Raw genomic sequence first — 14,606 nt, forward strand, 5'->3', positions numbered from 1 at the left:
GTAGCACCACATTTCGAAAGCTTCTATTCTCTTCTTGTCCAAACTAGTTATCGTCCATGTTTCACTTCCATACATGGCTACACTCCATACAAATAACTTCAGAAACGACTTCCTGACACTTAAATCTATACTCGATGTTAACAAATTTCTCTTCTTCAGAAACGATTTCCTTGCCATTGCCAGTCTACATTTTATATCCTCTCTACTTCGACCATCATCAGTTATTTTACTCCCTAAATAGCAAAACTCCTTTACTACTTTAAGTGTCTCATTTCCTAATCTAATCCTCTCAGCATCACCCGATTTAATTGGACTACATTCCATTATCTTCGTTTTGCTTTTGTTGATGTTCATCTTATATCTTCCATTCAAGACACTGTCCATTCCGTACAACTGCTCTTCCAAGTCCTTTGCTGTCTCTGACAGAATTACAATGTCATCGGCGAACCTCAAAGTTTTTACTTCTTCTCCATGAATTTTAATACCTACTCCGAATTTTTCTTTTGTTTCCTTTACTGCTTGCTAAATATACAGATTGAATAACACCGGAGAGAGGCTACAACCCTGTCTCACTCCTTTCCCAACCACTGCTTCCCTTTCATGCCCCTCGACTCTTATAACTGCCATCTGGTTTCTGTACAAATTATAAATAGCCTTTCGCTCTCTGTATTTTACCCCTGCCACCTTTAGAATTTGAAAGAGAGTATTCCAGTTAACGTTGTCAAAAGCTTTCTCTAAATCTTCAAATGCTAGAAACGTAGGTTTGCCTTTTCTTAATCTTTCTTCTAAGATAAGTCGTAAGGTTAGTATTGCCTCACGTGTTCCAACATTTCTACGGAATCCAAACTGATCTTCCTCGAGGTCCGCCTCTACTAGTTTTCCCATTCGTCTGTAAAGAATTCGCGTTAGTATTTTGCAGCTGTGACTTATTAAACTGATAGTTCGGTAATTTTCACATCTGTCAACACCTGCTTTCTTTGGGATTGGAATTATTATATTCTTCTTGAAGTCTGTGGGTATTTCGCCTGTCTCATACATCTTGCTCACCAGATGGTAGAGTTTTGTCATGACTGGCTCTCCCAAGGCCATCAGTAGTTCTAATGGAATGTTGTCTACTCCCGGGGCTTTGTTTCGACTTAGGTCTTTCAGTGCTCTGTCAAACACTTCACGCAGTACCTTATCTCCCATTTCATCTTCATCTACATCCTCTTCCATTTTCATAATATTGTCCTCAAGTACATCGCCCTTGTGTAAACCCTCTATATACTCCTTCCACCTTTCTGCCTTCCCTTCTTTGCTTAGAACTGGGTTGCCATCTGAGCTCTTGATATTCATACAAGTGGTTCTCTTCTCTCCAAAGGTCTCTTTAATTTTCTTGTAGGCAGTATCTATCTTACCCCTAGTGAGACAAGCCTCTACGTCCTTACATAAGTAAGTCACTGTTAATGTCAAACACTGGTACATTAACAACAGGTGTATCCGCCAAAATGTTGACTGTAAGCAAGCAAACGTGCATGCATCGTGTTGTACAGGTGCTGGATGTCAGGGGATGGAGTTCCATGCCTGTCCGTCAACGCAGGGTCGGTTAACGCTGTTTGTGGATGACGCGGGAGTTATCAGCCAATGATATCCCATATGTGGTATATTGGACGCACGTCTGGTGATCGAGCAGGCCAAGGCAATATATCGACACTCTGTAGAGCATGCTGCGTTACGGCAGCGGTGTGTGGGCGAGCGTTATTCTGTTGGAAAACACCTTCTGGACTGCTGTTACTGAATGGCCGTACGATAGGTCGAATCATCGATTCACGTACGACTTTGCGGTCAGGGTGGATGAGATAACCACGAGAATGCTCCTGCTGTCATACGAAATCGCACCCCAGACCATAGCTCTAGGTGTAGGTCCAGTGTGTTTAGCTTGGAGGAAGACTGACTTCAGGCCCTCATCTGGCCTCCTCCTAACCAACTCACGGCCATCAATGGCACCGAACCAGAACCACTTTCCATCGAAAATACAATAGACATCCACGGTACCCTCCAATGAGCTCTCGCTTGACACAACTCAAATCATAAATGGCGATGGTTTGGGATCAGTGGAATGCATCCTAAGGGTGTCTGGATTGGAGCTATCCCTGAAGTAAGCGACTTGCAGCAGTTCGTTGTATCACTGTGGTACCAGTTGTTGTTGACATTGCTGCTGCAGATGCAGCAGGATGCGCCAGAGCCATAGGCCGATCACGATGGTTTTCCCTAGTGTTAGTGGCCGTCTGGTGCCCGGTCTTCACACATTCTCGCGACCAACGCTACCAGCAATCATGTACAATAGCCACATTTCTGCCAAGTCTTTCTGCAGCATCGCAGAAGGAATATCCAGCCCTATTACACGACCTCGTTCGAACTCAGTGAGGTGCTGATAACAAAGTCTTTGTCGTCTTAAAGGCTTTGTTGCCTAACATATGTGCATAACGCGGAATGTCAAAGGTAACCAACGCTCACGACAGTTAGTGCGTGTTTTTAAACCAGTTTGATTTACATCCTCATAATGGCGCTCCTGCCGCCAATCTTGTGAGAGTGCCGCGATATTTGAATAGACGTCATCTTTCAGCTGTAGACACATGCCTACCAACATTCGTTTATACCGCACAACTCCTTCTTGGTGTTGGGATTTTATTTACGTCTGTGTAGTTAGATACTGCTACGTTTCGAAAAAAAAACGCATTAGCCATAAAGATCAGGGAGAAACTAGGCATATGCGTAACGCTACTATTTCTCATTTTGCAGCTACTACCCCCGCCGCCGTCAGAGAGTGCTGCTCGGACGAATCTGCGGTGTGAAGGAAGCCAAGACCGCCCATGCGCTCGCGTCTCGATCTGCAGGTAGCCAGCCCACACGCCGGTCTTGTTCTTGCAACGAGTGCTACTTCCAAATCTGTTTTGTGTAGACACCAAACATGTTTCCACAGATCTGAACTCAGTAGTTTCATATCTCTAAAAACAAAGTATTTCGTATTATGTATTCATATTTCCACGCACTTCCCTTATCAGCAGGCCGGTCGGAGTGGCCGAGCGGTTCTAGGCTCTACAGTCTGGAGCCGCGCGACCACTACGGTCGCAGGTTCGAATCATGCCTCGGGCATGGATGTGTGTCATGTCCTTAGGTTAGTTAGGTATAAGTAGTTCTAAGTTCTAGGGGACTGATGGCCTCAGAAGTTAAGTTCCATAGTGCTCAGAGCCATTTGAACCATTTGAACCTTATCAGCAATCGACTTCTTCACATTTGCTGGCAGAATACAGCTACGAGGAAGGATGAAAAAAAAAATGGTTCAAATGGCTCTGAGCACTATGGGACTTAATTTCTGAGGTCATCAGTCCCCTAGAACTTAGAACTACTTAAACCTAACTAACCTAAGAACATCACACACATCCATGCCCGAGGCAGGGTTCGAACCGTAGCGGTCGCGCGGTTCCAGACTGTAGCGCCTAGAACCGCTCGGCTACTACGGCCGGCGAGGAAGGATCAGAAAGTAACACATTAATATTCTCTTCCCTTGGTGTTGCAGCTGGAATATTGAAATTTCATGACGATATACAATGAAGCGCCAAAGAAACTGGTATAGGCATGCGTATTCAAATACAGAGATACGTAAACAGGCAGAATATGGCACTGCGGTCGGCAACGCCTGTATAAGACAACAAGTATCTGGCGCAGTTGTTAGGTCGGCTACTGCTGCTACATTGGTTGTTATAGTCGGCGTTATAGTGGTGTTATAGTCGGCGCACGAGCGATGGGATACAGTATCTCCGAGGTAGCGAAGAAGTGTGCATTTTGACGTACGATAATTCCACGATTGTACCGTGAATATCAAGAATCCGGTAAAACAGCAAATCTCCGACATCGCTGCGACCGGAAAATGGTCCTGCAACAACGGAATCAACGACGGCTCAAGAGAATCGTTCAACGTGACAGAAGTGCAACTCATCCGCAGTTTGCTGCAAATTTCCATGCTGGGCCATCAAAAAGTGTCAGCATGCGAACCACTGAACGAAACATCATCGATATGGGCTTTCGAAGCCGAAAGCCCACACGTGTACCTTTGATGACTGAACGACACAAAGCTTTACGAGGCGTCCGACATTGGACTGTTGACGACTGGAAACATGTTGCCTGGTCGGATGAGTCGGGCTTCAAGTTGCATCGATCGGATGGTCGTGTACGGATATAGAGATAACCTCATGAAACCATGGACCGTACACGTCAGCAGGGGGACTGTTCAAACTGGTGGAGGCTCTGTAATGGTGTGGGGCGTGTGCAGTTGGAGTGATATGGGAACCGTAGTACGCAGGAGGCGGCTACACGGGTAGCAGGGGCTGTGTGGCGTGGACTGGGCGGTTTTTTAGGTTAGAGGGTCTCAGGAAAACACAAGAAGGGGTTCCGTCACAAAGGGTGCAGGCTGAGCACAGAAGGAACGCAGATACAGGAACCATCGGTATAACAGTTGTAAATTGTCGTACCTGTATTGGGAAAGTACCAGAGCTCCAAGCGCTAATACACTCCTGGAAATGGAAAAAAGAACACATTGACACCAGTGTGTCAGACCCACCATACTTGCTCCGGACACTGCGAGAGGGCTGTACAAGCAATGATCACACGCACGGCACAGCGGACACACCAGGAACCGCGGTGTTGGCCGTCGAATGGCGCTAGCTGCGCAGCATTTGTGCACCGCCGCCGTCAGTGTCAGCCAGTTTGCCGTGGCATACGGAGCTCCATCGGAGTCTTTAACACTGGTAGCATGCCGCGACAGCGTGGACGTGAACCGTATGTGCAGTTGACGGACTTTGAGCGAGGGCGTATAGTGGGCATGCGGGAGGCCGGGTGGACGTACCGCCGAATTGCTCAACACGTGGGGCGTGAGGTCTCCACAGTACATCGATGTTGTCGCCAGTGGTCGGCGGAAGGTGCACGTGCCCGTCGACCTGGGACCGGACCGCAGCGACGCACGGATGCACGCCAAGACCGTAGGATCCTACGCAGTGCCGTAGGGGACCGCACCGCCACTTCCCAGCAAATTAGGGACACTGTTGCTCCTGGGGTATCGGCGAGGACCATTCGCAACCGTCTCCATGAAGCTGGGCTACGGTCCCGCACACCGTTAGGCCGTCTTCCGCTCACGCCCCAACATCGTGCAGCCCGCCTCCAGTGGTGTCGCGACAGGCGTGAATGGAGGGACGAATGGAGACGTGTCGTCTTCAGCGATGAGAGTCGCTTCTGCCTTGGTGCCAATGATGGTCGTATGCGTGTTTGGCGCCGTGCAGGTGAGCGCCACAATCAGGACTGCATACGACCGAGGCACACAGGGCCAACACCCGGCATCATGGTGTGGGGAGCGATCTCCTACACTGGCCGTACACCACTGGTGATCGTCGAGGGGACACTAAATAGTGCACGGTACATCCAAACTGTCATCGAACCCTTCGTTCTACCATTCCTAGACCGGCAATGGAACTTGCTATTCCAACAGGACAATGCACGTCCGCATGTATCCCGTGCCACCCAACATGCTCTAGAAGGTGTAAGTCAACTACCCTGGCCAGCAAGATCTCCGGATCTGTCCCCCATTGAGCATGTTTGGGACTGGATGAAGCGTCGTCTCACGCGGTCTGCACGTCCAGCACGAACGCTGGTCCAACTGAGGCGCCAGGTGGAAATGGCATGGCAAGCCGTTCCACAGGACTACATCCAGCATCTCTACGATCGTCTCCATGGGAGAATAGCAGCCTGCATTGCTGCGAAAGGTGGATATACACTGTACTAGTGCCGACATTGTGCATGCTCTGTTGCCTGTGTCTATGTGCCTGTGGTTCTGTCAGTGTGATCATGTGATGTATCTGACCCCAGGAATGTGTCAATAAAGTTTCCCCTTCCTGGGACAATGAATTCACGGTGTTCTTATTTCAATTTCCAGGAGTGTAGAATGCACTGATGCTCAAGTCGTTATATGCACCGAAATGCCTTCACAAAAGAAGACGAAGTAAATATTCCAGAATTCGAATCGAGAACAGCTGCCAACATGAGCAACTTAGAAGTAAATATCCTCGGAGTAGTGAAGCAACTTAAATCACTTAACGAAAGCAAGTCTTCTGGTCCAGACTATATACCAGTTAGGTTCCTTTCGGAGTATGCTGATGCATTAGCTCCATACTTAATAATCATATACAACCGTTCGCTCGACGAAAGATCCGTACCCAAAGACTGGAAAGTTGCACACCAGTATTCAAGAAAGGTAGTAGGAGTAATCCACTAAATTACAGACCCATATCGTTAACGTCGATATGCAGCCGGATTTTAGAACATATATTGTGTTCGAACGTAATGAATTACCTAAAACGGTCTATTGACACACAGTCCAAATGGGTTTAGAAAACATCGTTCTTGTGAAACACAACTAGCTCTTTATTCACATGAAGTGCTGACTGCTATTGACAAGGGATTTCAGATCGATTCCGTATTTCTGTATTTCCGGAAGGCTTTTGACACTGTACCACACAAGCGGCTCGTAGTGAAATTACGTGCTTATGGAATATCGTCTCAGTTATATGACTGGAACTGTGATTTCCTGTCTGACGGAAAGATATCGAGTAAAATAGAAGTGATTGCAAGCGTTCCCCAAGGTAGTGTTATAGGCCCTTTGCTGTTCCTTATCTATATAAACGATTTGGGAGACAATCTGAGCAGCCGTCTTCGGTTGTTTGCAGATGACGCTGTCGTTTATCGACTAATAAAGTCATCAGAAGATCAAAACAAATTGCAAAACGATTTAGAAGAAATATCGAAATGGTGCGTAAAGTGGCAGTTGACCTTAAATAGCGAAAAGTGTGAGGTCATCCACATGAGTGCTAAAAAGAATGCGTTAAACTTCGGTTACACGATAAATCAGTCTAATCTAAAAGCCGTAAATTCAACTAAATACCTGGGAATTACAATTACGAACAATTTAAATTGGAAGGAACACATAGAAAATGTGGGGAAGGCTAACCAAAGACTGCATTTCATTGGCAGGACACTAGAAAATGTAACAGACCTACTAATGAGACTGCTTACACTACGCTTACCTCTTTTAGAATACTGTTGCGCGGTGTGGGATCCTTACCAGATAGGACTGATTGAGTACATCGAAAAAGTTCAAAGAAAGGCAGCACGTTTTGTATTATCGCGAAATATGGGAGAGAGTGTCACAGAAATGATACAGGATTTGGGATGGACAGCATTAAAAGAAAGGCGTTTTTCGTTGCGACGGAATCTTCTCACAAAATTCCAATCATCAACTTTCTGGTCCGAATGCGAAAATATTTTGTTGACACCGACTTACATAGCGAGGAACGATCACAAAGATAAAATAAGGGAAATCAGAGCTCGTACGGAAAGATATAGGTGTTCATTCTCCCCGCGCGCTATACGAGATTGGAAAAATGAAATGGCTCTGAGCACTATGGGACTCAACTGCTGAGGTCATCAGTCCCCTAGAACTTAGAACTAGTTAAACCTAACTAACCTAAGGACATCACAAACATCCATGCCCGAGGCAGGATTCGAACCTGCGACCGTAGCGGTCTTGCGGTTCCAGACTGCAGCGCCTTTAACCGCACGGCCACTTCGGCCGGCGAGATTGGAATAATAGAGAATTGTGAAGGTGGTTCGATGAACCCTCTGCCAGGCACTTAAATGTGATTTGCAGAGTATCCATGTAGATGTAGATATAGATGTAGATCCTGTCTGATCACCTGCATCCATTCATGTCCACTGTGCATTCCGACGGACTTGGGGAATTCCAGTAGGACAATGCGGGGCCCTACAGTTCCAGAATTGCTACAAAGTGACTTCAGGAACACTCTTCTGAGTTTAGAAACTTTCGCTGACCACCAAACTCTCCAGACACGAACATTATTGAGCATATCTGGGGTGCTTTTCAACGTGCTGTTCAAGAGAGGTCGTTCTCCCTGCAGGATTCATGGTGTCAGTTACGTCCGGCACTACTTCAGACATTAGTCGAATCCATGCCACATCGTGTTGCGCCACTTCTGCCTGCTTGTTGGGGGCCTACTTGATATTCGGCAGGCGTGTCAGTTTCTTTGGCTCTTCGCTGTAGTTTGAAGTTTGCGCTATTTGGGGTATTCCGTTTTCATGTGCGGTAGAAGCCTGAACTACGAAACAAACATGGCGCGCATGTTACTCTCATCAGCTTGTGAAGAGCAGCTAAGTATAGCTCGATATTTATGGGCCGAAGGACCTGAAGACTTATCACAAGAGCCAGTGAATGATGATAAGCTTGGATCACTTCGCTGCAGCAGATCATCACTCTTTGAAAGGAATAATCGCTAGTGATGACTCGTGGGTATTTTGGCACACCACTACACGACCAAATCCAAGCAGGCCCATATGATGTGGAAACATGCTGGTTCTCCGGTAAGGAAAAAAATCAAAGTGACTCAAACTGCTAGGAAAGTGCTTTTGACAGTGTTCTGGGATATGAATGGTGTGTTATTGGTGGGCTTTGCCGAACACGGGAGCACTGTGAATGCTGCAGCCTACATTAAAACTTTGGTTAGCTTACCTCTTGCCCTTCCTGACAAACGCCACAACATTAGTGCTGACGGTGTCAAAATTCTTCATGACAATACTCGCCCCTATGTTGTTGCTCTTGCTCGAGAGAAACTGACGAATTTGTATGGGAGAAGCTCCAGTATCTACCTTACAGTCCGCACCTTGCACCGTCGAACCTTCATATGGTTGGTCCCACGCAGAAACTCCTGGCCGGCCAACGCTCTGCGACACATGCGAAAGTGAAATCAGCAGTCCGCAGGTGGCTATACTCCAACCAAATGGACTTCTACGAAAAAGTCATATTGAAACTGGTATCGCGTTGGCAGAAAAGTGTTGAGAACGTTGGTGACTACGTAGAAAAGATAAAAGATTTGTTCTGTTTTGTTACCTATTAAACTCTTTGGTAACAAAGTTATTGTGCGTTTGTTTCCAATCTTCCCTCGTATGTGCTGGACTGGGACTCGAACCCGGTACTATGCTTTTCGCTGCAAATCAGTGGGTCGTAAATAGCGTCTCGATAGCTCAGCATTGTTTTGAGCAATTAATTCATGAGCCCACTCGAAGCGTAAATGGTTGCGATAGCATACTTGACCTTCTTGCAACAAATATTCCTGAACAAACAGGGAGTATCAAGACGTTAAACAGGGATTAGCGACCACAAGGCAGTTGCTGCTAGGGTGAATACCGTAACATCTACATCCATCAAAAAGAAACGCAAAGTATATCTATTTAAAAAAGCTGATAAAATACTCTTAACGTCTTTTTAAGAGACAGTCTCCACTTCTTCCAATCTGATCATGTAAGCATAGAAAAGATGTGGACTGATTTCAAAGAGATAGTATCGACGGCAATTGAGAGATATATGCCATATAAATTAATAAGTGATGGCAGTGAAAGTTCCGTACCTAACGACTGGAAAATTGCTCAAGTCACACCAATACCCAAAAAGGGAAGTAGGAGTAATCCGTTGAATTATAGGCCCATATCACTAACGTCGATTTTCAGTAGGGTTTTGGAACATATACTGTATTCGAACATTATGAATTACCTCAAAGAAAACGACTTATTGACACACAGTCAGCACGGATTTAGAAAATATCGTTCTTGTGAAACACAAATTGCTCTTTATACTCATGAAGTACTGAGTGCTACCGATAGGGAATGTCAAATTGATTCCATATTTTTAGTTTTCCAGAAGGCTTTCGACATCGTTACTCACAAGCGTCTTCTAACCAAACTGGATGCCTATGGAATATCGCCTCAGTTGTGCGACTGGATTCGTGATTTCCTGTCAGAAAGGCCACAGCTCGAGTGATAGACGGAAAGTCACCGAGTAAAACAGAAGTAATATCCGGCGTTCGCCAAGGAAGTGTTACAGGCCCTCTACTGTTTCTGATATGTATTAACGACATAGGAGACAATCTGAGTAGCCGTCTTAGATTGTTTGCAGATGATTCTGTCATTTACCGTCTTATAAAGTGATCAGATGATCAAAACGACTTGCAAAATGATTTCGATATCTGTATGTTGCGAAAAGTGTCAATTGACCCTGAATAAAGAAAAATGTTAAGTTATTCACATGAGTACTGACAGAAATATGCTAAATTTCGATTACGCGGTAAGTCACACAATAATGTGACCATTCCTCCCTTACTGCATTCGTGGAAAGTCACAGTTCTTCGCTTTTTTATCGGCACCTGTCTCTGTATCTATCTCGGCATCACTGAGTATTGATGGTATTTACACTATTAAGATTTTCTGGGAATATAAGAAATTATATGAATGATTGTTGTCTGTTCTTTCGGACATGGCCAGCCGGTGCGGCCTAGCGGTTCTGGGCGCTTCAGTCTGGAGCCGCGCGACCACTACGGTCGCAGGTTCGAATCCTGCCTCGGGCGTGGCTGTGTGTGACGTCCTTAGGTTGGTTAGGTTTAAGTAGTTCTAAGTTCTAGCGGACTGATGACCTCAGATGTTAAGTCCCTTACTGCTCAGAGCCTTTCGGACACGTCCGAAAGAACAGACACCACGCAGAATCCGCAGATGCGAAATATAGGGTGTTTATAAATAAATATCGGGGTTTTAACGCTTAGTAATATTTATTACATTAAACTTACTGTTGTGGATTGGCAAGACAGCCAACCCACTATGAGAGGAAGCCGAAAGGCACGCGTTTTAGCTCACGCAGGCTGGCGTGAGGTCTGGAACAGGTCAAGGAAATGAGACTAACAAAAAAACGTACGTAGCTGCTGGAATACTTAACTTTAATCCATAATCGGTGAACATCGCTCTTGATGGTACATGTTTTACAGCAACAATAGTAACTGGTAATGGCGCCTTGCTAGGTCGTAGCAATTGACGTAGCTGAAGGCTATGCTAACTATCGTCTCGGCAAATGAGAGCGTATTTTGTCAGTGAACCATCGCTAGCAAAGTCGGCTGTACAACTGGGGCGAGTGCTTTGAAGTCTCTCTAGACCTGCCGTGTGGCGGCGCTCGGTCTGCAATCACTGACAGTGGTGACGCGCGGGTCCGACGTATACTAACGGACCGCGGCCGATTTAAAGGTGTGGTGTCTGGCGGTGACACCACACTTACAGTTGTAAATGATATGTCGAATGAAAGATCGACCCAAACAGTTGTGTTTGGCACCAGTGCATATGCGCAGCGCGCAATGTTTCCACCGCAATCCGCTAGACTGCGGTAGTAGCGAAGATGGCGACTCATTGCCTCCACGCTCACCCGACCTAACGCCATGCGATTTTTTCCTTTGGGGCTTCATCAAGGATAGTGTGTACGTGCCTCCGCTACCAGCAGACCTCCCTGAATTAAGAAATCGGATTGAAGCAACTGTTGCTACAATCACTGAAGACACACTTATCAACGCTTGGGATGAACTCGGCTATAGACTTGATGTGTGCCGTGTGACAAATGGTGCTCACACTGAACATTTATAAGGTTCTTCGTAAAACTGTTTGAGTTGCTCTTTCATGTGACATATCATTTATAACTGTTAGTTAAATATAATAAATATTATAAAGCGTTAAAACTCCGATATTCATTTATAAACGCCCTGTATTATACGTTAATTGAAGGGGATCTCTGCTGTCAGCTGCTGGTTGGCTGGTTGTTTGGGGAAGGAGACCAGACAGCGTGGTCATCGGTCTCATCGGATTAGGGAAGGATGTCGGCCGTGCCCTTTCAGAGGAACCATCCCGGAATTTGCCTGGAATGATTTAGGGAAATCACGGAAAACCCAAATCAGGATGGCCGGACGCGGGATTGAACCGTCGTCCTCCCGAATGCGAGTCCAGTGTCTAACCACTGCGCCACCTCGCTCGGTGTCAGCTGCAGCGGGACATTAAGCGTATCAGCGGCGACGAGCGAAAATGTGTACCGGACTGGGATTCGAACCCAGGATATTCTGCCTAATAGGCAGGTGCGCTAACCACTGCGCCATCCGTGACACAGCGTTTCGCAACTGTGCGGACTATTTCGACACGCCTCACGGCTGATCCACACCCCAGACACACGCAGACTAGATGGCGCACGGTGGTTGTGTGGCTCGGCCGTGCAGTTACGAGATGCTGTGTCCAGATGGCGCCATGCACCTGCCTAGCCTAGTAAGCAGGATATCACGGGTTCGAGTCCGAGTACGGTACATGTTTCCGCTCGTCGCTGCTGACTCCACTTAATATCCTGCTGCAGCTGACAGCAGTGAGCCCCCTCCAATTTAAACATAAGAAACAATGCACGATTATTTTTTTATACCAAACAAACTTGGACTCAAGTTCCAGTATTTACTGGGTAGGAATTCACCAGGAACTTCACACCTTTTTTTTTTTTTTTTTTTTTTTTTTTTCCTGAAGTCAGCTTCACTTCCAACAATGTTGTCGCAACTGGGGCAGTGGCGTACCACTTATCAACGACTACGTTCCTTCCTGAGTTTGTAATGTGAGGAACAAGACAGTGAACAACATCTGAGCGATTATTAGACTGCCTGAATGGACCATCACGCTGCATTCCTGCATGTACCTCAAATGTGTGCAAGAAGAAAGTTCTACGCTAATAGTCGCGAAGGGTCAGACACTCAGTAATGGCAGTTAAACGCGAAAGAAAGAAACCAACAATGACCTCGAATTCATTACCTGAAACAGCTCAACAATAAAGAGAAATCCATGCCGGTGGCAAGTTTCAGAATGTCACGTGCCAAAGAAATATAGCAAAAGAAAGATCTCTCCCGTCGTTGGAACCCTGTGCGACTACTTACGTTGAGGCTGTAAATGATTAGATGCATAGATCGAACAACTGTTGTACTGGGACTGAATAGAGTAAGGTGAAAATATGACAATGTGCCTTGGTAAGGCCAGGAGGTGTGTGTGTGTGTGTGTGTGTGTGTGTGTGTGTGTGTGTGTGGGGACGGGGGAGGGTGGAGACGGGTGGAGAGCTGGAGAGAGTCCAAGATTTTACTACAGTAAGGAAGTTCATTGCGATGAAGGTTGTGGTAATTATGCACACTGCGGAGGCTTGCACAGGATATACTATCATAGAGAGCTGGATCAAACCAGGCTTTAGACGCAGATAACAACAACAATTAACCCAACAGTAACGACAATGGTTGTAAATAAAAAGATTTTGTACATAGAGAAGATAGAAAGTTGTTGTTGTGGCCTTCCGTCCACAGACTGGTTTGTTGCAACTCTCCATGCTACTCTATGCTGTGCAGGCTTCTTCATCCGCAAGTAACTATTGCACCCTATATTTTTCTGAATCTGCTTAGTGTATTCATCTCTTGGTCTCCTTCTACGATTTTTGTCCTCCGCGCTGCTCTCCAATACTAAATTGGTGATCCCCTGATGCCTCAGAACATGTCCTACCAACCGATCCCTTCTGCTAGTCTACTTCGACCATCATCAGTTACTTTGCTCCCCAAATAGCAAAACTCATCTACTACTTTAAGTGTCTCACTTCCCAGTCTAATTCCCTCAGCATCACTTCATTTAATTCCACTACATTCCATTATCCTCGTTTTGCTTTTGTTGATGTTCATCTTATATCCTCCTTTCTAGACACTGTCAATTCCGTTTAAGTGCTCTTCCAGGTCCTTTTCTGTTTCTGACAGAATTACAATGTCATCGGCAAACCTCAAAGTTTTTATCTCTTCTCCATGGATTTTAATTCCTACTCCGAATTTTTCTTTTGTTATCTTTACTGCTTGCTCAATATACAGACTGAATAACATCGGAGATATGTTACAACCCCATCTCACTCCCTTCCTAACCACTGCTTCCCTTTCATGACCCTCTACTCTTATAACTGCCATCTGGTTTCTGTACAAATTGTAAATATCCTTTCGCTCCCTGTATTTTAGTCTACCATCTTCAGAATTTGAAAGAGAGTATTCCAGCCAACATTTTCAAAAGCTTTCTCTAAGTCTACAAATGCTAGAAACGTAGGTTTGACTTCCCTTAACCTGTCGTCTAAGATAAGTCGTAGGGTCTGTATTGCCTCACGTGCTCCAACATTTTCTACAAAATCGAAATGATATTCCCCAAGGTCGGCTTCTACCAGTTTTTCCATTCGTCAGTAAAGAATTCGTGCCAGTATTTTTCAGCCGTGACTTATTAAGCTGATAGTTCGGCAGTTTTGACACCTGTCAACACTTGCTTTCTTTGGGATTGGAATTATTATATTCTTCTTCAAGTCTGACGGTATTCTGCCTGTCTCATACATCTTGCTCACCAGATGGTAGAGTTTTGTCAGGGCTGGCTCTCCCAAGTCTATGAGTAGTTCTAGTGGAATGTTGTCTACTCCAGGGCCTTGTTTCGACTTAAACCCTCAGTACTCTGTCAAATTCTTCACGCAGTATCATATCTCCCATTTCATCTTCACTTACGTCCTCTTCCATTTCCATAATATTGCCCTCAAGAACATCGCCCTTTGCATAGACCCTCTCTATACACTCCCTCCATCTTTCTGCTTTCCCTTCTTTATTTAGAACTGGTTTTCC

The 14,606-nt window shown here is 45.7% G+C and overlaps 1 non-coding gene across 1 annotated transcript; it reads right to left on the bottom strand.

Annotated features, from left to right (window-relative positions):
- Positions 1-11,988: 11,988 nt before the first annotated feature.
- Trnan-auu lies at positions 11,989-12,063 on the bottom strand. Its single transcript has one exon. It is a non-coding gene; the product is annotated as a tRNA-Asn (tRNA).
- Positions 12,064-14,606: the final 2,543 nt, after the last annotated feature.

The sequence above is a fragment of the Schistocerca americana genome, chromosome 3 (genome assembly GCF_021461395.2).
Source record: "Schistocerca americana isolate TAMUIC-IGC-003095 chromosome 3, iqSchAmer2.1, whole genome shotgun sequence".
In the NCBI taxonomy this organism is placed as follows: Eukaryota; Metazoa; Arthropoda; class Insecta; order Orthoptera; family Acrididae; genus Schistocerca; species Schistocerca americana.